Source organism: Phasianus colchicus, chromosome 1 (genome assembly GCF_987193195.1).
Source record: "Phasianus colchicus chromosome 1, bPhaCol1.hap1.1, whole genome shotgun sequence".
NCBI lineage: Eukaryota > Metazoa > Chordata > Aves > Galliformes > Phasianidae > Phasianus > Phasianus colchicus.
In genome coordinates, this window is record NC_143436.1 from 20,344,446 (window position 1) to 20,371,028 (window position 26,583).

The following is a 26,583-nucleotide window of genomic DNA, read 5'->3' on the forward strand; positions in this document are numbered from 1 at the left end:
AGAGGTGCCTGAAGGCTGGATGATAGGCAGTATCACTCCAGTCATCAAAATGAGCAAGAAGGAGGACCTGGGAAAAGAAGACCTACAGGCCAGTCAGTCTCACCTTTGTCTCTGGAAAGGTGATAAAACAATTTGTTCTGGATGCCATCTCTAAGCAATCGGAAAAGAAGAAGGTAATCAGGAGTACTCAGCATAGATTCAGCAAGGGGAAATCATGCTCAACCAACCTGGTAGCTTTCTATGATGTCATCGCTGGCTGACTAGATGGATGGAGAGCAGTGTATGTTGCGTACTTTGACTTCAGAAAGGCATTTGAGACAGTCTCCCACATCCTTGTTATCAAATTTAGAAAATATGGGATAGATGAGTGGCCAGTGAGGTGAATTGAGAACTAGCTGACTGGCCAAGTTCAGAGGGTTGTCATCAGTGTCACAGAGTCTGGTTGGAGGCCTGTAACTAGCAGTGTTCCCTAGGAGTTGGTGCTGGACCCATTCTTGTTCAACATCTTCATCAATGACCCAGATGAAGGGATACAATCCACTCTTAGCTAGTTTGCTGATGAGACAGAGCTGGGAGGATTGACTGACTCACCAGAAGGCAAGATTTGGTAGTCCCTAACAAAGATATTGACACAGCCCTGCATAAAGAATACCTCCATAAATTCATAGAAACCCTTGCTGAAGAGCGTTTAGGGGGAAAAAAACAAACAGGAGCTTACAAGACAATTTTACAGATGAAAGCTAAAAAAAAAAAAAAAAAGAAAGGGAGAGAGGGAGAGGTAAGGGAGGAGGTCTACTAAACATTTGAAAATGACTGTCCTTCAGCTACAAAGAGATCTTCAGAAAAGGGCATCTACCTGAAGCATGCAAATTAAGGCAGCTCTCTTTACTATTTAACCTGGCTACGCTTATTTGTATCGTACACATTGGTGTGCTCAGTCAGATGTGTGCTCCTTACATCAAACTCAAGTCCCTGAAGAGCTACACTGCAAGGCTTTGGAGAAATTATGTTTAAAGCAGCAGGAAAACATAACAGACAGAATAAATTATGAAGTCCAGAGCAGCTGGACTGTGACATCTTGCTTCTGGGAAGACATTATAAATGGACAACATAAGGTCAGTAAATGAACTGGATGGGCACAGAACAGGGATGGAAGGATGACTAGGAGCACCTGGCTAAATAAACTTGAAAGTAGTATAGCAATCCAGTGAATGATGTGCAGAATGAGTGTCAACAGACTCACTGAACTTCATTTTCCTTTTGACCTGGATGAGTTTTATCCCTACCTATCCGTTGCTGAAAAAAATTGGCCATGCCAGTCATCTTTACAGCTCAGCTGAGTATTGGATTGATGATTCTGGATGATTGGATGATTATTTCTTAATACATGGTGGTCTTTCAATATTAATTTTTTCCATGTTATTAAGGACAGATAAATTAAGCTTTTGAGGAAGCTTGCTAAGTATTTAATATTTCTATGAACATACTGTAAATACAGTTTTTCTGCTGTTCGGCTTGTGATGCTAGTGAAAAACAGAGAATGTATTTACTTTAGCAACTATAAACATATGATCTGCTCATTTTCATTTTCTTACCTATTCAACAGCAAAATCATTTACTCTAGCACTGCAAAACATTTCTGATACTGTAGTGATACATTTCCTCTGTTTGCAGAATTGATGAAAATACATATATTTATTATACAGAAAATAATATGGATTTCAAAATAGAAATTTACAAAACTTAAATTGAAAGCAGTCAAGTTTCAGCCAAAATACATATAATTCTTGCATTTTGTCCATTATGGTGCATAAAGTGGTTCTTTTGTGATTTTGATATTCTGCTAGCTTTTATTACACCGTGATTTTGTCACTTAAATGGAGTTATTTCTTCTTAACGCTTTCCAGTACAGATCTATTTTCACTGTTTGCTTATGCAATCACATGGAAGGTAGGCACACCTCGCTACAGTACTGATACTTGACAGCAGAGAAACAGCTATAGAATGCAGAATAGCAAAGAGTAGTTGTGGTATATTAAGAAGCAAGGAAATGGGAAAACTCTGAATCTGCTAGGAGTGATTCATTCATGAAGCCAGAAGAACTGTGAATCACAGCTTTGCTCTTGCCATGTAAGCAAGCCAAATGCTCCCATCAGGAGACCAAAAGAATTCTCAGGCCTTGTTTTTAGAAACCTGTAATCCGTATAACCAGCCTGATATTAGTTTTGTGGGCCTTTTGAAGCCTTTACTTTACTCTTTACTTTTACTCTGTTTGTCTGATGAATAAGTCTACTGAAGGAGAAGAGTGCAATTGTTTGGATTTTACTGACTAACATATTTCATAGATTTTTTTTTTCTCCAATTGTGCTAGTAATTGGCTGTATAATAGGATTTAGTTCAATAAATCACTGAGATATTATGGATTGTTCCCCTTTGCTTACTTACAAATGCTACTATGTAGTTTTTTCCACAGAAAGACAATCATACATTGAAGGCACCAAAAGAATTTGTACAGAACCTTGCAGTTGCACAAACAAACCAGTTATCTGTGAATCTGGGTTAGGTTGCCTATAGCTAACCTCAAAGTCTAAGCTTTGAACCTGATTTGCTGACTATCTGTAGCCCTGTTTTTTTCACAAGACATTAAAGGTTGGCTTTATCAAATGTTGTCTAACCTCTTGGATTTAATAAAAAATACTTTGTCATTACTTCATATCCTCTGTCCTAGATAGAATTTAGATTTATGGATATTATTGAGTTGATAGGTTGTTTAGACTATCGAAGACAATGAAACTTTGCATTTCAAAGGGAAACTTGTTTTATCTAATTCATATTCCTATATCTCTAACATGTATTTATACAGTTAGAAGATAGGCTGCAGAGATATTTATTATACAACAAGAGGACATTAGGCATTCTAAGTGCAGATAAAGTTGTCATTTCTGTAGGAAATTATAGCTTTACTTAATAAAAATTTTCTTTCTTCTGCATCATTAAATCTCCTCAATTATAAAACCTAATTACCTGTATAAAAAAGAGAATTTCTGCTTTTTCATTCTGTTTTCCATGGGTATAAAATGAAATTCCTAATTCACAAAAACAAATATGTAAAATCACACCTTCCCTATTCAGATCAAAGTTACAACAACATAAAGGTTTTAAAAATGAGTTCAGAACATTACAAACTTTGTGATGGAATTCTCTTTGAGACCAACCACGATACCAAAAGAAACAGAATGTAAAATCAGACTTGAGATTTGAAGAGTTGTTTCTTGCCTTTGCATAAACAAATAATCAAACAAATAAGAACAACTTTGGTAATACTTAATATTTTTCTCTATGGTACAATTTACATAATTATTTTGCATAGCTGTAAACAGTTAGTCATTGAGATCAGGAGATTAATACAGCTCAGAACAAGCTAGACAGCTTTATTGAGTCCCAAGAACACCCAAATAAGATATAAAATACACTAGACATTCTTTCATGTGACTAAGAGCATGTGTTCTGTCTTTTTAAGTACTAGGAATAGAGGAAAAAGTTTTTTACTTGTGGCAAATTATCTTTCAAATGTCTATTTGATAGTTCCTACCGCTTCTTCTAGGACATATACCAGCAGTCACTGGAAATAGATAATATACCAAAATGAATATCTGGTCTACACATCCTCTGTTGAAACTTGCTTTTTCCAACAGCCTACTGAAATAAGAGGTTGAATCTTCAGATATTATCAAATAATAGAAAATTATTAAAGGCAATACAGAAATTATTGGGTACAATCATTCTATTTTATGTCATTTCTAAAACATATTCTTGGATACAGGGAACAGTGTTGTGGAAGAATTACTACAGAACTGACTACTAAAATTCATAGGCAGTGGGGAAAAAAATCTTTCAATTTAAGAAAAAATCATTCTTACAATTACTTTATTGTATATATTTATTGAATTACTTTGGTAATACTCTTAGATATAATTCACTGCAAGTGTAACACTCTAGTTTATGAGAAAATTTGACCATTCCTTCTTCATGTTTCTCTAAATTTTTTTACATATAGCAGAAAGTGAATCTAACCAACCACTTAAAATTCAATATTACCATACGTCAGCTTCCCTTAGCCACAAATCCCACATGTTCAATAAGAGGGCTGATGGAACATCTAAGTCCTTTCCACTACATGAATGCCACCAGTACAGGAGAATCTGAGAGTTGCATCTAGATCTGTATTGTTCTTAATGGATTTCTCTTTGAGAAATAATCTCAGGATTATAGAAGTTACTCTACCCTGCAGTATGTCTATTGTCAGTAAAGTAATATTAGGGAGGAAAATTAATAGTCAAGCTAAGTACATTCAATAAGGGATTAATTCAAAACATGGATTTCATCTGCTATTTCACTTTCTTTGGTAAGGGTAAATAGTATACCATTTGATAATGCTGAATCTTGCACATAATATGTGATATACAACAAGATACTCAGTTCTCTTTTTTGTTTGTTTGTTTTTCTTTTGTTTTTCTTTTTTCTTTTTTTTTTTCTGTAGAGTCTACTATACATAACAATACTTCCCAAGAGCTTTGAGACTATAGTCACCCATTACATCTGTCACTGAGGCATATGTGCAACATATCTGCCTTTACACATTATGCAAATCTTAGTAGAGATTTTGCTTGAGTTTTTGAAGAGTAAAAAATAGGAAAACTTAAATAACAAAACCAAACCTATATTTTTTCTTACCTGTTTTAGAAATGAGTTATATTTAAAATGGTAGACTACTCTGTTATGCCAGTGAGGGGGAGGAGGAGTCTTTCATTTACCCTCGTGTCCTAGATCTCCCAAAAAGGGAGACAGTGTTGGAGATGCACTGTAGAATCCAAAACTAATTTATCCTCCTCACATGTTGTGCATTTCAAAGTGTTTTGAATCTGATTTTTACACTAGAATTGTGATACTGGAAAGGTTATTCATGCTTATATACTGCTAGAAGGTCTTAATCATTGAATATTCTGGACATAGGGTTTTGTGTTCGTCAAAAAGAGGACAAATGGGCATCAAAGATTGATTGACTTGCTGAGATGATTGCTTGCTGACTATGATGAGTCAGTATGTGAGAGACAGCACAGAGTCTTGAAGTTTAATGTATGCCACATCTTAAGGCTTACCATCGTTGTGCTCATCAATCAAATTTTTGTCCTTGAATTATTTGTCTGTTACTTCTTATCTAGTTTTAAAGCAATGCTCTGTTTTGCAGAAGTGAGGAAGTATTTGCAACTACTTACACAGTTCTTGATTTTCTTATTAAAAGAAAAGCCAAAAATACATTAGTAGTATATGAATCCCTTCCCTTCACAGAGACATTGCACCTAGGCACTTTTGGTGTTAAAGAGAAAAACTTGCACCACCACAAAAAATATTTCAAGTTTTAACATTTCTAGGGTTCAAGAAGTGCCTGCCAAACTGCAGCCAAAACTTTAATTTAGAAGGATTTCCTTGCTTGTTTAGTTTCATATTGATGATTATTACGACAAATTAGTAGCCCAATCCTAAAAACTGTTATGAATGCAAATGAAAATTTCAGTAGTAATTTTGCTGAACATATAACTATTTAATACAAAAATTTCTAAACCCTGATATTTTTGGAGGATAGAAAGATCCTTTTTTCTATATTTTATTATTTTCTTGAAAAATTGGACAAATAATACAATCACACACCAACTCCACTTCAAAAGAAAGAAAGAAAGAAAGAAAGAAAGAAAGAAAGAAAGAAAGAAAGAAAGAAAGAAAGAAAGAAAGAAAGGAAGGAAGGAAGGAAGAAAGAAAGAAAAAAAAAATGCAAAAGAAAAATAAAAAGTCTTACTCCCAATTCCAAAACAAATTTCAAAAGTTCACCACTCAATCTATTAATAAAATTTGTCTTTCTAATGCATCTGCTAAATATAACTCTGCTTTGAATGTATTGTTTGAAGAAAGATTCCAAGAAATGTGGGAATGCAAAAGTCTGTATGGCCTTAAATCAAGCTACTGGAAACAATTAGCCATCTGTGGCAAGTAACAGGCAGCAAGAAACCACAAACAATGGATCCTTTAAATTTAAAGTTACACATTATTTTAACAAAGAGTTTTATTGTTTATACTTGAAAAAGAATATATTTTAATTCTTATTAAACTTAAATGAAATAAAAAGTGGCTTATATAAATAAAATAACCATAATGATCAAGTAATTAAAAATTCTCAGATGCTACAAGGATAGAAATTACTTTTTTATTTTGGGTACACAGATAATTTTGTGACATTAATGAAAGCTAATCATATACTCTCAGAATGATGTATGAGAAGGTACAGAATGATAAAGAATGTTTTTATCCTGTACCTTTCAGTCCTGTAATTTCCTAAAGCAATCTAGAACAGTGGAACAAGTTATTTCAAATAACATAGCAGATGTGTTTATAAATATTTTTGATGTCTAAATGGGATGAAGTTTCCTGGTTTGGTTTTATTATTTTTTTAGAATTTCACTATGTGCAGTACACTGTGTGTACACTGCATATTTCATCACTGGAAATGTAGTAAAGCTAAAGGGAATTGAGTTTCCCTCTTTCCTTCCTTTTATCATGTTTTATGTGATGTTTTTACACATAATAGGAAACATCAATATAAAATATCTGCACATATTTCCTTGAGGATCATAAACAAGTTTAATACTTGAAATTTAACACCAATAAATATTTTTTTATAATCTCTGAAACACATCAGAGTTTAAAAATATATTTGAAATAAAATTGGTATTTTCTGTCCATTTGATAGACAGAACCATCATTCTAAAATGAGATTAGCAACAAGAAGAATGGGATGTTGCAGAGTTCTCAGCAACTTTTTTTTAATCTTGGTTCAAACCTCTTTGAATCAATTCATAAAGACTTTCAATATATTTATTTAAAGAGAATGACTCTGTACAGCTCTGCCCATCCCAAACATGAATTTGGTGCTACAAACTGTTACAGTCATATCTGTGGTGAGCACCACAGCTCAGAATTACAAAGTGCAACCATTTCTGCTTGCAAAAAGAAAATGAGTATGCCTGTTCAACTCAAAGTAAAAAACTCATGGGGTACAAAGAATGTTTGTACTTTATGCACAAAATAAATCTATCACAGATTCAACACTTTATGTGTATGAAAATTCTACATTTCACCTCAGAGATTGGTGGAGGAATAATTATCTAATAAATGAAATAATTATCTAATAAATGAAAATTTCCATAAAATCTGAGGATGTTTTTTAAAAATCCTATTTTTCAAAATGTTCTTTCATTATGTGATGAGAATGAATATTATACTACAAATGAACAAAATAGAACAAAATCCCTTTGCCCCCATAAGAAAGAACAGCGGTACTTTCCAAATAATTATAAAGAAATTGCTAAATCTTACTTTTCTGAAGCAATACAACCTAAGAGTTCAAGTCTTTGCTCTAATCCAGCAATAAAAGAAAAACTCATACATTTACAATTTGGTATGTTGGGCTCCTATGCTACTTTTATATTTTACGCGTGTACTCTGCTAATCCATCTGTCCCTCCATAGCTGTAGTCTGGCACCAGCAGAATTATCTCTGAAAAGAATGTAAATTCTATAACGCAGCTGCAAGCACAAAGGTACATGACTGGTGTCAGACAAAATGACAAATGTTCACATTTTGTGGCTCTGGTTTCTGTGTAAGCGATTCTTACCTTTCATTTTCATAGTCTGAAGAATGAGAGTAATTGTTTACCATTGCAAACCTGGAAAATCTGATTCTCTGAGAGGAGAAGAAATGTTGAAGTTGCATACCCTTCTTTTAAATGAAGGCATAGCCACAGACAACCACTGTTTGCTTTGCAGCAGAATCTGGCTTTTACTTTTTGTGAAAAAAACTTTTCTTGAGGAGGGCTGACAGCAACATCATTAAAAACAATTATAAAGATTCATCTTCTCTTTATGTTATGCAAGTTGAAAGCAAAATTTCAAAATATTTGGGGCTCATCTACAATCAAAATTTCACTTTGCACATGCTGCTGGAAAAAAAAAAAAATCAGAAATTCCAATACACTTTTTTTTCTCATATGTAAGCATCTTTAATCTGAGTACAGCAAACTCTATGGGAATTCTTTCAGAAGAAGATGAACTCCATGTTCAGACAGAGAAACTTAGCACCCAGCACTCAGGTAAATATCTTTATAACTGAAGGCTGAGGTACAATGAGACTAGTATGTACAGTTACTGCTACTTTATCCAGAACTGATTCTCCCATGTCTGCAGGACAAGTGGGGAAGGGCAATCAAATCACATCAGAGTAAAAGTTTAACATATTGATTTGTAGATATGGTAGATATCTGGTGGCATTTGAAATGTCCTCTGGTATCAAAACACCCACTTGGGGCTGCCAAATATGATGCAGCACACATGGGAGGTCCATGCCATAGGGGACAGCTGTGTCAAGAACAGAGGATTTCCTAAGGTAAATCAAATGGCATTAGATGCCTCTAACTAGGCAACTGAATCCTGCCAGGTTGACATCCTGAAGCCCTTCAGGAGTAACACAAGCCATCTATCCTAGTTCTCCATAGGCGATTAAGATGTTACATTATCTAGCTTTTTAGTCAGATCAGGAATTCATATTTGAAGAGTTTCTCAGTCATTCCTTTTATGGGGCACTGGTTGCATGGCAGAGCAGATTTGGAGCATGCTAAATGGATTCCTTGAAGAAGGATTAAGCCAAATTATGCACTCCTGAAGAGAATATAGTTGCAATCCCACTGTGCATTCAATCAGTGGAGCCAGAGCAGAGCTAATCGTAAGAAAAGCATTATAAGACATGTACAGGTGGATGCTGGGATCTTAGTAACACCTTGTTCACTCTACAGATATAATTGCTTTGAACTATACTCTGTTAAAATATATATAATCTACCTGCAGCATGCTTCCAATGACTTTATAGACAAGCAATGCACCTTTTGCACACCAGCCTAACCATTCTTAATGCTCCTATTAAAAAGGATAAGGGATAAAAATTCTTCATTCTTACCACAAAAGGCAGGACTGCAGACTTCAGGGCAAGAGCCAGCATGGAGCCTCTTATCTACATGGTGCCAAAGATGGGAATTCAAATGTTATCATCCTTCATATACTACATTATAGAGGTATTAATCTATTAAAAAAAAAAAAAAAAAAAAATCAGGAAAGGGAGAGGAAGCATTTCCTCTGTCCAAGATCTAAAACTTTTCCAGACTTCTGTGGAAATCTGATTAGTTGTCCTGGTTTCATTTGGGATAGAGTTGATTTTCTTCATAGTGGCTGATATGATGCCACATTTTCACTTTAGGAGAAAAACAATGTTGATAAGACACCAGTGTGTTAGTTGTTCTTCAGTAGCGCTGCACAGAGTCAAGGATGTTCCAGCTTCTCCTACTGTCCTGTCAGTGAGTAGGCTGAGATGGCAGGAGGTGGGAGGGGACAGAACAAGGGCAGCTGACCCAAACTGACCAAAGGGATATTCCATAATATATGACATCATGCTGAACAATAAAACTGGGGAGACATAGTCAGTAATAGTTACTACGATTACTATTATTTATTTCCCTTTCTGTCATAGTAAATATATTTTTTTTATCTCAACCCTTGAGATTTAGGCAAATACTAAGATCTGAGATTTAAGATTGAGATTTGCAGAAATGTGAAGAAATGCTTCCAGTGCATTTTAGCCTTGGATGGTAGCAGTGTTGATGAGAAAATCCTGTTGCCCTTATGGAGGGCATTGGATCACACCTCAACCTCTTTTAAGTGGATGTGTACAGTACTGTATATGGAAAAATGTGATAACTCAATATGGATTCAAGCAGCAGTTCTGAAGAATGAGATGATTTTGTCTATAACCTTTGAACCCTAGTGTTAAAAGCACAGGGATAACTTCATTCACAAGTAATTGCTGCCTATATCTACCCTAATTTCTCCTTTATCTCAGACTAATGCCGGGCTGTTCTGTCACTTCCATGCTGCAGAAGAGGCTTAAATGGCAAGTTGTGATTCACATTCCATTAAGGCCTGAATGAAGCTGCAGCTGTTTGGAAGGGCTTATAGCTACTGGTTGATCCAACTCCAAAATTTACATCTGAGCAACATTGGATTGTCTCATAAAATTAAATGCTGTTATGGGAAAAAAAAACCTCATTATTTTATGTTTGCGACTCCTGAAGTCATGCCTCCTATACATTTACATCAATGGTGAATACTATTATCTATGCACTTTTACCAGCAATGAACAAGAGCCTGATTGCTGTGTTTGTAAAAATCTGCCTCAAAAAATCTGAAAGTGACCCACTATCGCCACTGCTGAAACACACCACCCACTGCCTCTCCATGCTCACATCCACTGTTGGGACTCCATAAACGTTCAGCAAATATCTACAATAGTCAATGGGTGCATTTTTTTCTGCATGGAGGAATTCAGTGACAGACTTTTGCTTCATACGCACTTCCATGAACCATTTTGTCAGACTGCCCTTCTGCTGCCATCTGTCTGTAATGAAATATTGGTGAGAAGGTTCAGTCTCTGCTTCCATACTACAAACATCTTCCTCTGACATTGTGGGCTAACATAATAAAATAGGAGGCATTACTTTTCAAGTACCCCCTGTATCATCAATGCCATACGTATCCACCAAAAAACCCAGATTTTTCTGTCATAAATGTGTGTCCAGGATACATATTAAAGTCATGAGAAATTCCATATATTTCAGAAATATGTTTTAGTTTTTTGTGAACTAACAGTTCAGTGGAGCATTTTGTCAGGGATCTGGGTACATGATTTATGATTTAGTTGCACAAAAGTTTGGACACTTCCTTGTTTTATGCTCCACAGACCTCGCTTTCTGAGTGTATACTATTCATTAATATTGAATAAATTCTTCTGTGTTTTGACCCTTATAAACTGAACCGATTAAATATTTAGACTTCCCAGAATTATGACACATTTAATTTCTACTAAGCAACTCTGACTGTTTTTTGTAATCATTTGACTATTAAAATTAAATTTGGGATTCAATAGAGTAGAATATGCAAATCATACTGAAGTAACATTTTTCGCTTAGGATTAAAAATTATATGGGATTTTTCAATCAAATATTTTTATATGTGATTTGATCATAACACCCCTGATTTCCTCTGCAAGAAACACAATTTTCAAATGTTCATCACATACTTCTGCTTGCTTTGGTAAAAGATTTAAGAACCTCAGTATGACTACCTAGAAGTATAGCTGGTGAAAAGGAGAGGACATCTTTAAGACTTTGCTGAGAACACATTCCATCTTGAAATCTAAGAGCTAAGATATTTTTTTCTCCAAAGGCTTTGAACAGCCATCAGCAATAACTTGCTATAGCAAAACATGTTTCAGATGCCTTTTCAGGATGGGTTGTAAATCAGATCAACTTTTGGCTGCTATGCTAGAAAAATATCTGAAGTTTTTTTTCAAATATTTTTAATTTATATTTGTCTCGTGTTTATCTGTGTAAGTATTATGTGTCTATCTATAGCTTCTGTGAGAAGAAACTGTGGTTGCTCCATTCTGAACACAGCCAGTTCCAACAAGTTCTGATGGACTCACAATTGAGTTTCTCAGACAAGATGGTGGCACTCAAAAAATGTTTTTAAAATAGGATAGAAAATACTATAGAACAATTGGAAGACAGAGAAATGAAAGTATGAAAATATAGGAACAGCAGTGAGGAACTCTTATTCTCCATCTCTACTTGAGGTGGGGAGGTAGAGGGTTTGGGTATTAAGCTTGAAAGTAGACAGAATAATTTGGTTGCAAGGTGAGGAGGGTAACAGTCTTTTTTTTTTTTCTCACTATCCAAATCTATTTTAATTGGCACACATATATATATATATAATTTTTTTTCCAATTTCATTTTGACCATCATAATATGACAATAACGGGTAAGAGATCTCCCTCTCTTCATCTTGACCTATAAACCTTTTCATCTTACTTTTCCCTTATTCTTTTGTGGAAGGTGCTGGGACAGAAGCTAGGACTGGTAGACAGCCAAGGTCACAGAATCAGAGAATCATAGAACCACCGTGTTTAGAAAAGACTTCCAAGATCATCCAGTCCAACTGTTCACCATCACTGATATTTCCCACTATTACACCATGTCCCTTAGAACAAAATCTAAACATTTCTTGAACACTTCCAGGGACAATGACTCCACCGACTATCTCCCTGGCAACCTGTTCCAGTGCCTGATCACTCATTCAGAGAATAACTTTTTCTTAACATTCAACCTGAATCTTCCCTGGTGCAACTTGAGGTAATTTCTAGTATTGCTAGTTACTGGGAGAAGAGGCTGACCCCCCCATCTCACCACAATCTCCCTTCAGGTAGTTGTAGAGGGTGATAAGATCTCCCCTGAGCCTTCTCTTCTCCAGAGTAAACAATCTCAGTTCCCTCAGCTGCTCCTCATAGGCTTGTGCTCCAGACCTCTCACCAGCTTTGTTGCCCTTCTCTGGACACACTTCAGGGCCTCAGTGTCTTTCTTGAGTGGAAAACAGTGGACTTTCTTGTAGTGAGGTCAAGTCACCACAGTGGACATTGAGCCAGAAAGACTCAAATTTAAGACCTACATCTTGCAAATGTCTTCCTGACATTTCTAACGTACTTCAGCTTCTGAATTAAAAGGTAAATATTATTTAGTTATAGCAGCATTGTATTAAAGGCAGATTCCAGGAAACAATACAGGAAACACTGATGCAATCATTATGCTCAGTGATTGTCTGCCTAATTCTGACATATAAGATGATGATGAAGATGAGGACAGAGCTTGAAAGTATAAAGGGAAGTCTCTCTATTAAAGTTGCTAGAACTATCTTCTAGAAAATCTAGATTTGTAGTAAAAATTGTAGATCTACAAGATTTCCTTTGAAGAACTGGATAAGACTCACCTTTCCTTCTTGAAAAAAAAAAAAAAAAAAAAAAAAAAGAGAAAATGCAAATAAATTTATTAGAAAAAGAAATATTATATTCTATCAAGCTAGCAATATCATATTTCAAAAATATATCCTAATGCTATCAGTCACTATATAATTCCTTATATTCCTTCTGTTTATGGATGTTTCCAAACTCTCAGCATTCAAAAATGTACATTTAAATGCTGTGTTTCCCATTTATGTCTCATATCAACCAAAGAAATTCACGAGTGGATATGAAAAATAATGTCACTCTCCTCTCCAACAGGTAAAGGAATTTATTATCAGCCCATATGGACCATATTTAATTGTGTGAGTAGCATATTCACAAAATGGTAGCACTATATATAAAAATGTATATTATAATACTTTTATGAGTGGATAAATCTTGCACTGCCCTTAGCTGTACCCTGGAGATTAATCAGACAATAAAGTATTTGACAGAATTATTTTTAATAAATGTAAAGTAATTCCAAATACTGATTCATTTGTCTATCAACCAGTTGACTATACAACACACCTGAGATTTCTTCCTTTTTTTTAAACAAAATATGTTTTTTTTCTGTATGTGTATGACAGATATTCTGTACCATAGCACAAGGATCTAAGCTAAATTTCCAGTTCCATAGAATGCCTCTTCTGCTATTGATTATTTTATTGAAGCAGCCTCATAAATTCTTGGTACAGACAACAAAGAAAATTGCACTTCAGTTTGCACAAACACAGTTCAGTGATTCTAAATCTGTGTTGAAACAATTTGCCTTGCTCATGATGCTTATTTTCTGAGAATTTCTCTTAGTTTTACTGGTAAAGAGACCACATATAGTGTGATGAATACATAAGTTCATTCTAACAAACAGAAAAAACCTCAATTTATGGACTGCCATATCTCTTTGTATGAAGAAAAAGAAGACAATCAAATATATGAACAATCCAGGCTGTACTGTTTGGAACTGTAGTTGATTGTCTTAATTATATTTAGACATGCTGATGTGTTTTACTGCCAGAGCTAGGAGTCTGGTGTATCAACCTACATGGTCTTTGTTTCAACAGCTATATTAGACATCTGCTCAGGGTGTAAGAGCTATTCAAGCAAACTGTCTCAGGCCAAGCTTGGCTAAGAACTTTGCTATATCTAACAGACAGAAACAGTTTTGGAGAATGGCAAGGACATAACAGCAGTGATACAGCCATCATCATCTCAAAAGTTCACAGGAACTTTAATGTTGTCTGATGGATCTTTTCACTGTGAGATTCATCTGCTCAAATATAGATATCTATCATACAGATATCTGCAAGATAGCTATTTGAAGGACTTTCGTATCAACAGCCTCTTTTAGTATGCAATTCATCTCATCTTAGGAGAAACCCATAAACAGTCAAGTCTACTTGTCACCACTGAATATGCAGATAACTATTTGAACATTCACAGCAAGCTTAGAAATCAACTTTTATCTGAAACTCCTAAGAAATTAAGCTGTCCTCTGGGGTACCCAGCTTTCTTCAGGAAGGCACCCATCTTCCCCACAGTAGGCTTGACTCTGTTGCTTGAACATAAACAACCAATGCTGTTTGAGATTTGATAGGGTGTCCAGGAAAGCCACATGGTTTTGACACTATGACATAGGATTTATGAAGAAACATGTCTTCCTAAGTGTTGTGTAGAAGCTAGTTAGGATATCCCATGGCACCATACAATAGCACTGGATGCCCATTTTGGGGATTAAACTGAGGGAAGATTCCATTGTTTAAACATATTCTTCTAAAGCAATGCTAGATAAGGTAAGGTTTCTTATCTGTCTTCTGTCTACTGCTTCAGAGAGTGTAAATCTCACATACAACCTCAACTTGGTATCTACATATTTTTCTACACAAAGGCGCCTAGCGTCATTTCATTTGTCCTGCAGCATACTTCCTGGCTTACCCTATTATGTCCTAGAAAGACACAGTAGTCCTCTCAGTACTGTCTTAGATATTTAAGGACATTTCCAATAACACCAGACACTCATAAGTCAGCAAGGAAATACTGCCTTTAGAGTTATGTGAGGATGAATCAAACCCACTTGTTTTATGAATGCTCAGCCATCAACTAATAATTCAAGATTTTTATTATTCTGTGCTTCTATGATAATTGCTAAGGATATTTAAAAAGGAGGATACGTCAAAGCAAAAATAAAAATAATCAAGGACTTTCAGATCTGTAGTTCTGATTTTAGTAATCAATGTACAATCCATACATCATTTTAAACTTGCACTAGCCATTAATGTACCTAAAAATCATCACTAAATGAATTATATTTAAGGCCTTTTTTTTACTTCTTCATGTAAATAAGAACAAAGAACAAAGATAGTATTGAAATTATTTGTTTAAATAGATACATATTCTTCCCATTTTTACTGTCACTTCAGTTTCTCCTTTTGTCCTCTACCATACATTCTGTTTTATCTTTATAATATAAAATTGTGCAAATAATGCAAATTTTGCATATACAAAAATATACAATATGACTTCAATAGGATTATAATGATTATAATTTCAATTTAAATCCTACTTTTGTAGACATACCGATATGCACCCAGGAATTCTGATATTTTGTAAGTTATCTTTTTTTCAAGTTGGCTTTCGCTTACCAAAATTTTGAGAATTTTTAAGGGCAACAGAAACACTAATGGGTATAATGAATACATTTAGTTTTGTAATTAACTGTATAAGGCTGCTGCCATTATACAAAATCAACATTTCACATCTCAGTTTTCACCAGGTCAGCAAGCTGATCTCAGTTTAGATTTTTTAATTGCTGTTGATGGGATGCCTTAATGCTATTCAACTGAATTTCAGAGTCATTCTGATCTCAAATTATGCAGTTATTTCCAAAGTAAAAGCTATTTCTAGTGTTTATTTTCTGATGCATGTCCAGACATGTTTTTCAGACTTTAAAAAACAGAATCAGAAGCAATTCAGCTAAGTCCTACATGAATAATTTATTTTGTACTTACACATTTGTAAAAACATAAGTGACTTTATATGTTAGAATTTTGCTAATGCAATAAAAAGTACTGTTAACTGGGACTTGTGTCATAAACATTTTGGTCACTGGGCTTGTCATACTTGCACAATAGGTGTTTCATTATTCAAAGGTAAGTCACATTGTCAATACTTATGGAGGTCAGAAATTCTGGATGCCTGCTGATTTGTGAGTTCCATCAGTAATTTTCTTCCCCTGCTACTGCTGACTTTGGATCCAGCCTGACGTTTTCAGTACAGATGAAAATGCTCTAAATATTGACTGCTCCTCTGTTGTAAGATGGTACATTTAGAATGTTGTTTATTTCATTTGTGAGCTCATATGCTGGACATGAAAATATTAGCACATCCAAATTTATGATGCAAGGCAGACCCCAAGGCTCCTTATATTTTCAAAGCACTCTCTTGTTGATGCAGCACACAAGGCTAAGCAGTAAGGCAAGCCTGGGGAGCCAATGTCTGATCAAGTTCACCTTTTTTTTTATGAAATGTCTATGTGAAACTGTCAGCCATTGTTCAAGTAGGAAGTAATTGTCTACCTGAGATGGTAGCATGTCTCATCAAACACTGCTGAAAGCTTCCTTGGATGCAGGACAACATCTAGTCCCAACCTCTTTTGGAACATTTTGGGAAAAAAGAGCAGGGAAAATACAGAAATGGGGTTCTAGCATGAAAATGGAAGTGAAGAACCTTCTTCTGAGAGTTAAGAGAGTCTGATTTCTCTAGCCTAGCAAAATGAAAATCAGAAATAATATGAATACTATGTGTAAATACATAAAAGAGTAAAACACCAGGAAGGGACAAGAGGGAGGGTCTTCTTTCTTACTCCTAATTTCATGTGATCTCACTTGGGCATTCATCTCTTCCTGCCAATAATCACAAATCCCTTTAGCTCTGATAACAAATATATATTGGGTCAGAGTTGTTATCACCATTTGATTATGGCATATGAAACCTTCGGGGTATGAAACTTACCCCACATCTTTTTAATCTCTCTCAGAAATGTCTTCTGATTAAGGGGGAGTCCATCTCCTGCTTATAATCATCTCACTTCTCCAGTCTCATATTTTTTCCTGTTCATATTTTTTCCTCCTAAAACTCTAATGCACATTAAAAGACTAATAGTTGCTAAGCTCATAATATGCCAAGGCCAATAACTGTAGAACTGATTATTCCACTCCTGTTAATTGGTACTTGACTGAGTTGATTTCCTTTTTTTTTTTTTTTTTTTTTGGACAGGATAGGAAATAGTATCTCCTAACCTATTCCTTTTTATTTTACTTAAATTTGCCAGTGCAGCAAATTTTTGCCTGTTAAGCAAAATGCCTACACTGTGTAATGTCTCTGAAAGGGGTGGGAGAGTTAATTGTTTTTGTTGTTGTTTACAAAGCTGATTTTGTATATACTCTTGAAAGAATAAAGGGAAAAACTCTAGAGCTTTTTCAGAGTACAAAGCAAAGGAAATTAGCAGATAAATTAGTGGAAAATAAAAAGCACAATTTCTGTTACTGGGTGCATTGAGGAGGTGTGTCTAATTGCCTAGACAGCAGGATGAAAGCATTTTCTTTCTTTACATGTTACAGATTAAGCAGTATAATATTTATAGCAGCTTTTTTTTAAATTCTAGACTGCAGGCTTCCAAAAATATTCTTTCAACAAGAAACATTATTAAACCTTTAATTTCTTCCCTGTGACTATAATATTCTTCCCACGAAGGGAAATCGCCTTCTCTCATACAGTGTGGCTAATCATTAGTTACTTTCCTTTTCAAAGCTTCAAATTTATTATAAAAATGTGGGTAGCCAGCACTTAGACTTCTAACTGAAAACCGCTTAAAGTCATTAGATCTGTGAGCTCTGAACTCCTATGCAGTTTTACCATTGTTAAGGTATAAAGAAACTATCGTACAAAGCTGGTAAGTATACCCACAAACCTTCTTAGTGCTCAACAGTACCCATTTTATATATAATTACATGTTATGAGAGACAGCATGAAATACTTGTAGAGAACAGGATACCCTATACATGCAATTTCTAAAAATATAAATTAAAAATGTTGCCTGGAAAACTAATGACCTAAATGCCAATAATAATAAGTGCTTCTTACTGTAATCAATAAGGATTGACAACAAGAATAAAATAAACCAATAAAACAGTGAAAGAAAGTAGAACTGTCAGCAATAATTATACTGGTTAAGTTGAGAGTAAATGTGCCATTGTAAAAATAAAATTAGCCAAGTAAAACTGAGAGGCAAAAATTTCATAGGTCATTGTGCCAGATTACTGTCTAGTTTCATAGAATTTACTGTACTTTGACAGAGTGTATAATATTAGGTGTTGAATGTATATACCCAACTGTTTAGCAGCTAAGCCAAATTAGCACTAAGATTTTGTACTGATGTCCTTTATTTCATTTGGAGGAAATAAATAAAATCTGTCTTGTATACAAGTGTAACAGATGTGATTGCTGCATTTTACAAGCATTTCTACTGGTTTCATGGATTCTATTACCATTACTTCCCTCTCAATACTCAGGATAAGCCACTCGTGTAATCAGTCCCTAGAACACTTTAGTCCAAATCATCCAGGGATTACATAAAACTAAATATTAGCCAGTTTAACTCATTACCTTTGTATAGATATGTGTCATGATAATTCGATTAAATTATTTTAAATGTTTCCATACAGAAATGGTTTTCATTTTAGAAGAATTAAGCACAAGACCTAGTGATGAACTGGGAGCAAATTGAAGTAACAAAATAATGGTTTAGTAGTGGTATTGATCCTCAGGGGATTCTTCTTGGATAGATCTCTAATTTTGTTGCAGTTTTGTTCTTTCCTTTTGAAGGCCAAATGTGATAGGGTTAATCCTGGTCTGTCTCTGGTCATGGTCCTGGAGTGTGAACTCCCTCTCAATTGCATTTGCTGTTGTGGTGGATAAACTATTGGTTCCTCAAGTGTTTCAACACCCCACACTGCTGCATGAAACAATCAGCTCATCTCAACAGTTTGTATGTTAGGATTTTACAAGTTATTTCAGTCAAAAAGTAGTCTGTATTAGTGCAGTAACGGGTGTATCCTTCTTTTCACAGTCAGGTTCAGCTTAAATTCTGAGAGCTCAAGTAATAGTAAGGTTTAAAAACAAGTTCTTCGTGCTAATGCAATAAATAGGGTGATTTCACTACAAGGCAGAAGGTTACAGATCACAAATATGGAGGATTCAATAATGAATGCAGCACAAAATATTTCCTGTGGGAAGAATATATACTAAATAAATGTGTTAGATGTTTACACTGTGGAACTGTGGAAATCTAAGAAATATAGAATGTATGTACATAAATTCCTTTCATTTTCCTAAAAAAAGAACAATTTTTAATTTACAAGAAGCAAGGTTCAGTGGAAAGAAAAGCAATAGACCTCAATACAATATGGGCTTTATTCAATATGTATCCAGCACAGAATTCTTCACAATTTTCCAGTTTTCAGTTAAATTTATTCTATAAAGTATGAAAGATGTTATCTCTCTGTGGGCTGCTGTCAGGGACCCAAAGTCTTCTTTACCTCTCTCTGTTCAAGTTCCTGCAAGCAGTGGGAGCAGTGAGAGTAGTGGTTAATGCATTCAACAATGATCTTTTTTTTTTTTTTTTTTTTTTTAATAATAATCTTCCATTTTCCATCCAAAATGGAAATACCTTTTTTTTTTTTCAAAAAGAAAATACCTCATCTCATATAACACTTCTCTACTTCCATATTCATTTATATCCTAGTTACCTTTTGTTAAATGTTATAGTTCTTATTTCAAACCACTTCTCTGTGCTGTAAATGTTGTTACTCCTTTGCCATGTATGTTTCCATTTTTTGCATGATATTCATATTTATTCCAGTTATAATTCCAGGGACTGTGGAATGAGTGTGGATTCCCAATCTTTTCTCTGAAATGTTACTTCTGAGATCATAAATATAAGTAAATATAAGCACCATTTCATACAATTTAATCAGTGTAGTCTATCAGCTACAACACTACACTTGGAAAACATCTTCAGATGACTGATCTAAGTCTCTTCTGTCAGTTAAGAGAGACTTTTCTGCTAAATAAACTTTGGATATAGAAAATGTTTTTCAAAAGTGTTCACTTGATTTCCAAAAGCACTTCCCATCAGAAGACAACAAACCTTGAGCTTTTTTTATCATTTTTGTGTTTTTGATAATCTTTAGCTTCAGTTTGGTATCTTTACTTGTTAGTTGCTTTGTTCCTTGTTACTATACGGCTTCATATTTTATCACATGGTGGGATTATTTTATTTAAAGAAAAGAAATCAAAAGATCATGGTTTTGTCTTATCCTTTGTGAACTCCGTAAGATGACATTCAGAAATTAGTAGAGCTGCTAATATCCCATTTAATCTTTTTTTTTCTTTAATTATGATTTCTCATTATTCCAGTGTACAAAGCATTTAAAGACGTCATTAAAACAGGTGAGATCTGCTGATTGTACCTCCACAAGATAAATACGGCCTGTTTCATTGTCAGCAGTACCTATCACACTGTCTTATTTCTTATGTGAGTAATGCTGAGTGTACGTGTAATGGCCATTGTTTCTGGAAGCCTGTCAATTAGAATTTATCTGAGCAGCCTCAAGGAATGCAGAGCAGAGAACATTTTTCTGCTGAGCTACACAGAAACACATTGCAGCCCCACTTAATTTTTCCTGCTGATTGCTGCCTAAGTGCTAAAGAGTGGAAGAGTAAACCACTCTTCTTAAGGATAGACAACAGAGCTTTGAACCCATAATGTATGGGTGGCTGCAATAATATATCGCTCTTCCAAGCATTCTTTCGAACATAGTGAGCTACTGCTTCAGGAAAGATGCTTCTTTATTCTGACTTACTCATGTTAAAAATCAATTCAGCATGGGGTTTTTGCTCCAGAGGGTTCTAGGTGGTGGTTCTCCTTCCTCACCTCATCCCAAGTAGTGACTTTTGCACATACATTTGATGAAGAATAAATGGTTATCATTTTTGTAGATGTTTCTAAAATCAGAGGAACAGTAAATAAAACAGAAATTCAAACCGAACTGATTAGTGACTCAGGACAGGAGAGAAATCAGTTACTCCCAGGATGAAGATGGTATGGTGTAGTTAAATGGAGCAAAAGCGGGATCAGACAGAATAGAGAGAAAATAAAGAACACAGAACAACAATCTTCACCACTGGACTAAATAATCTGAAAGTATTGTGAAAATATTAGAAAATGATCATGCAATTTTAACCTTGTTTCATAATGAACATGTGCAGTGAGAGAGATTTGCAATAGCAAGAATCATATTTTTTAATTTCCACGTTTTTCGTTTGTTTTTTTTTTTTTTAAATGTGGCAGGATTTGTTTGTAGGTTTCATATACAATTCATATGAAGCTCGGTAACTTATAAATTGATAATCCTGGTGCCCAGAGATCAGAATAATAAACTGCAAATTATTTCCAAACTAGTGCCACTGGCATTCACCCATTTTTCTTCCAAATTCCTCCTTAGACATCACTTCTCCCTCAAAAATCATAAATTATAACTTCTTCAAAATAACTTCAGAATCACTAATGGAATTAGAACTTTCTGATCATACTTAGTTTCTCTTGAAAAATGCTAGTCTGCATTAAATGATTTGTTAAAATTTGTTATACAAATATGTCTTAAGTTGTTAGTCACTCCGGTGAAATCTTAGGAGAGTAAGAATCTGTTTTCTGGATCTTGGAAAGCTGAGAAGATCAACAATTTTTTCTATTCAGATTAATTCAAGCTAAATTGATTTTTTAAAAATTGTATTATTAGCTATCTAATTATATTACAAATCACTAATTCTTAGTAATAGCCTTTATTATACTCTAAAATCCATCTGTAAATATTACCAAAGAAAACCATTCAGTAAGTCCTGGGATCTTTCTAGTACATTTTATTCCATGCAGGCCTGAAGATATCAATGCAAACATAAGATGGATGTCTTAAATTTTGAAAGGTTTGAGCGATTTCTTGGTGTGCCTTTGTCAATTTACCTGTTTGTACTTGGAAACTTCCATTAAAATTAAAAAGGTATAATTTAGTCCTGAACAAGCATTAACATTTAAAATGGGAAATCATAAAAAATGGGAAAGCATAAAGTCAGTTGCAGGTTGAAGAAACGCAAATTCAACAACTTCCCTTTTTCCAGTAATATTGCATCTCTGTAGTAAGTCACAAGGGATAGGAGAAGCTTTGATTATCAGCAATATTTTGCCAGAATAAGAGGTGTTCAGCATGCCGGCAAAACAGAATCTATTCCAGATTAAGAAAATAGCAAGGAGAAAAGTTAAACTGTTGCATCTCTCACTCCTAATATTACTTTCTAACAATAAATTCCAGATATTATGGAAATCTTATTATTACATGGGTGACTCTCGAGAGATCTCTGAATGCTGCAGCAACAAAATAAAATTTAAAAAAAGAGTAGATTGGAAGAGAAAACAATCTAATACAGATGACTCCAGAATGTAGTCCAATTTTCTCTCCTTTCTCACAAGGAATCATGGATATTCCAATAAAACTGGCTAATGCCCTTAAAACACATAATATCATTTGATTAAGGTTTTTTTTTGATAGTAATATCTTTCCGTCATTAGTATTATGGAATAAGATGAGAGACATTTTGGAAAATTTAAATATTAGTTAAATGTTAATCCTAACTTCTTATTAAAGTTTTTGTTTGCAATAACATATCTTGCAGAAACACCATCATTTGACTACTTTCTTTTATTAGGATTTTCATCCTGTTTTAAATCATTGCTTTTATTCCTAGTTAAAGGTACCACTCAATCTAAAGAGTCCTCTAATTTGCACTGAAAGAGAAAGACATGTTCAGAAGCAATCTCAGTGATTCACTTTCTGCTTGAGACTGAAATAATTAACAGTTGAAATAGCTTTCATAATTTTATTTGGAAGACATACATTTTTTTCTTATCAACATCTACTTTGCTGTTTTCACAAAGAAGAGAATTATATGGAGAGAACTAAAATGAAGAAATAAAAAATGATCAGAGGTCAGCGAACGCATGATCCACAATGGCAGATTGAATGAAAATGTTTTTTACATGTATTTACTTAGCAAATTTGACAATACCATAATCCAAAAGAAAATGTTGCAAATTATGTGAATAGTCTGATATAATATTTTTTTCTATATAAATGCATGCCAGCATTTTTTTTCCACAGCTGAGAGAGTCAAGATATTTTTCCTCATCTTCTTTCTCTGCCTCTGAGCCAAAACTCCAAGCTTTAATCCACAGATAAATTGGTTAAATCTACTACCGGCGAAACTGGGCACAACTCCATACTCTTTAGTTGAGAGATAGCCAATCATGAATTGTACCATTGAACTTGGAGTAAAAGTACACTCTTTTTCTGAAAACAATAAAGAATGCCATGGTTTCATATTACACAAAGAGTCCCAAAATATAATCATAATTTAATTGAGAGAGCTTTCAATATTAATGACTTACCGAGATCTGCATTTCGAGTTTTCCTTCCATTCATATGTTGCATGGTCATGAATATAAGGTATTGCTTTCATACAAATAAAGTTGTTTTTTCTTCATGTTCCTTCAGAAGAACGTGAATCTTTGCCCATCTTTCTGTATAGTGAATGGTATTTCTATGTTCTGTTTTCATATCTCCCAAATAATACATTCTGAAGAATCACCACAGAACTGGTAAGAGTTTTGCAGCACCAACTCACATGCACTATTTGAAAACATATGTCTCTTAATTGTCATTAGTCTACTAAGACTCAGGTGGAACCTCAGGACTAAATAGGAAACAATCCCCAGAGTTGTTACCATCAGCCACATATTAGCTTCCCACCAGAAGCTTTTGAAGTGAGATCCTTTTGCAGTTATATTTCTACATGGGTGTCTTTCATGGAAGATACATAATGAATAAGATCCTGCAGCTCATATTTAATTTTTATTTGTATCTTCCCAGTTTCTATTGACATGAATTGGAGCCAAATTTTCACATATATAGTGATTTCATAAGTACTTTTTAGGAGATGCAGACTTATTTTGACAAACAGAAGCCTTACACTGCATCACTGTAGTATTTTCTGAATGACTCCATGTCAATGCCATCATCGTGCTTCTTTATTCTTTTCACTCGTTCCTATGTGGCAACTGTTAAATGTACAGAATAGCTGAATATTGATTTATCAGTGAGGATGGAGCAATAGGGGACAATATTTTCTGAAGGCATGAATTTTCTGTTAAAGGTTTGGGAACTAAATATACTTTTCTGTAAATTCAGCAGCTCTTCACACCACATAGAGTTAAAGGCTCTATGTATACGCAGCTTTCGTGGTGAACCAGAATCCATGAACACTTTCTTTGTACTAGCCATAAATCTGCAATATAAGCTGCTGCAGAGCATTGTTAAGACAAAATATTCTTTAAAGAGCTCAATTTTTTTTTCTTCCCCTCCATCCCCCAGTTCTAGAATAACAAAAAAATTGTAAGGATTATGATGCATATCTGAGATCATTGAGTGATTACTGCCACCTAGTTAATTCTCCATGCAATGAGTTATGTACAAGTAACAGAAATGAAGGCCCAAGTCCTCAGCTGATCTGTCTATCTGTAAATAGTGAAAAAAGTAAAGTCACTAAGGCTTGTGTTTATCAAGAAAAGCTTGCTTTCCGACACTATGCTTTTTTTATTTTTTAGCATATTGATAATGACTTCTCTAGATATTTATTCTGTCAGTTAACAGATCTTGATTTGTATGCCTTCATATATATAAGAACCTCTGGAAGTAAGGCCTCCTATTTATTTTCATGGAAATTACAGCAGATACAAAAAATACAAGAACACTGTTTGATAGAGCAAATTCTCAGCTACAAAACATTCTTTTTCAACATAGTCATTACCAATAGCTGTGTATTTTTGCCAGCAATGAGCAAGTTACTCATTTTATGAATGCATGCTGCATTCATAAAAACCTGCACAAGTAGAGATGATCCACTGCTGCTGTTGTAACTGCTGAAATGCACTACCCACCACCTCACTGTCTTCACATCCACTATTTGAAAAGTGTTCAGCAGGCACTGATGAACAACAATTGGTGCAATTTTTTCCATATGGAGGAGTTCAATTATGTACCTTTGTTTCATAAGCACTTCCATGTCAGATGCCATTTTGCCAGATTTCCTCTCTGCTGCCATCTGTTGTATGATAACAAAATGTAACAGGATATTGGCAGGAAGGTTCAACCTTTGCTGTCATTAAGCAACATAATAAAATAGGAAGCATTACTTTCAGAACAACATATATATATATATATGTATATCTCGTACATATATATGTATATCTCATACATATTTATGTATATCTCATACATATTGTTTTCTGTCTCTATTGTAACCAAGTGGCATGCTACTTTTGACGACATTTTGTCGCCACGCTATTTTCATAGTCACTGAATTCATGAACAAGAGAAACAGCCATCCATTACGTACTGAGAATAGGAGTGATTTGTGCCTGCACTACCCACATTTGAGACAAGAGTATCCTGTGGTAACATTACAAGCCTGTCTGTGTCTTATACCCTTGATAAGAAAAAAAAAAACAACATTTTATCCTTAGTATCAATGTCCCAAGACCAATAACTGTCTTGTCAATACTCACGTGCTTCTTTCTACGACAATTTTTTATCAGCTCTGTCATACACCTCCTTTGGAGAAGCTGCAGCAGTGAGTGGAGTGCACTAGGCTCAAGATCATCTGTCTCCACTTTTTGCTTTTGTGGTATCTCTCATTGCAGTAAACTGTATTTCCATGGAAAAGAGACTGGTCTGCTTCTCTGTCACAAAAATATAGCCCAGAGCAGCTGACAGGAACCAAACAGCCAAGTCCAAGGCCTTACATTTTTGAAGGCTGAAGCATTTTATGGCCAGAGCACTCTGAATCCAGAGCCTAGCTCTGGGGAGTAACGGCCTCTTACTCACCAGGATCCAGCTCCTTAGAACAGTGCCAGCTTTATCCCATTAATATTAAACAATCTGCCTGGCCCCAAATATATTAATCAGGCCACAATCTGTGTGCACACAATCAGTTCTACCTTGTCAGTGCTGGAGAAGAGAAAACGTCCCCAGAAGGACTGATGAGAACTCTGCTAATTTCCATTCATACTGAAGAAAAATGCAGAAGAAAGGGAAAAAAAAAAAAAAAAGATTATGAAGGAGAACAATGAAAAATTAGTTGCTTTGTCTAAATGCTTCCAGTTGTTGATAAATGCTCACTGTTTAGTCTCACTGATTTTTTCCAGCCTGCAGCTGCAGAGCCTGTGTTGCTCATGCCTCGCCATGACTGACAATCTGACTGCATGCCAGACAATCCCCAATTCTTACTCTTCTGTCTGCCTCAGTTATTTTTTAAGAGCATTTCTATTTCTTCTTTTCTTGAACCTGATGATCTCACACCGGAAATTCAGTTTTACTCCCAAAAAAGAGGATCTTTTGTGATGGCAACAGAGCACTCTTACAATCAGCT

The 26,583-nt window shown here is 34.8% G+C and overlaps 1 long non-coding RNA gene across 1 annotated transcript; it reads right to left on the reverse strand.

Annotated features, from left to right (window-relative positions):
* Positions 1 to 23,665: 23,665 nt before the first annotated feature.
* LOC149919435 (uncharacterized) lies at positions 23,666 to 26,005 on the reverse strand. The gene is made up of 3 exons (XR_016463575.1): positions 25,721 to 26,005; positions 25,196 to 25,257; positions 23,666 to 23,733 (listed from the first exon to the last, which is right to left on the reverse strand). It is a non-coding gene; the product is annotated as an uncharacterized LOC149919435 (long non-coding RNA).
* Positions 26,006 to 26,583: the final 578 nt, after the last annotated feature.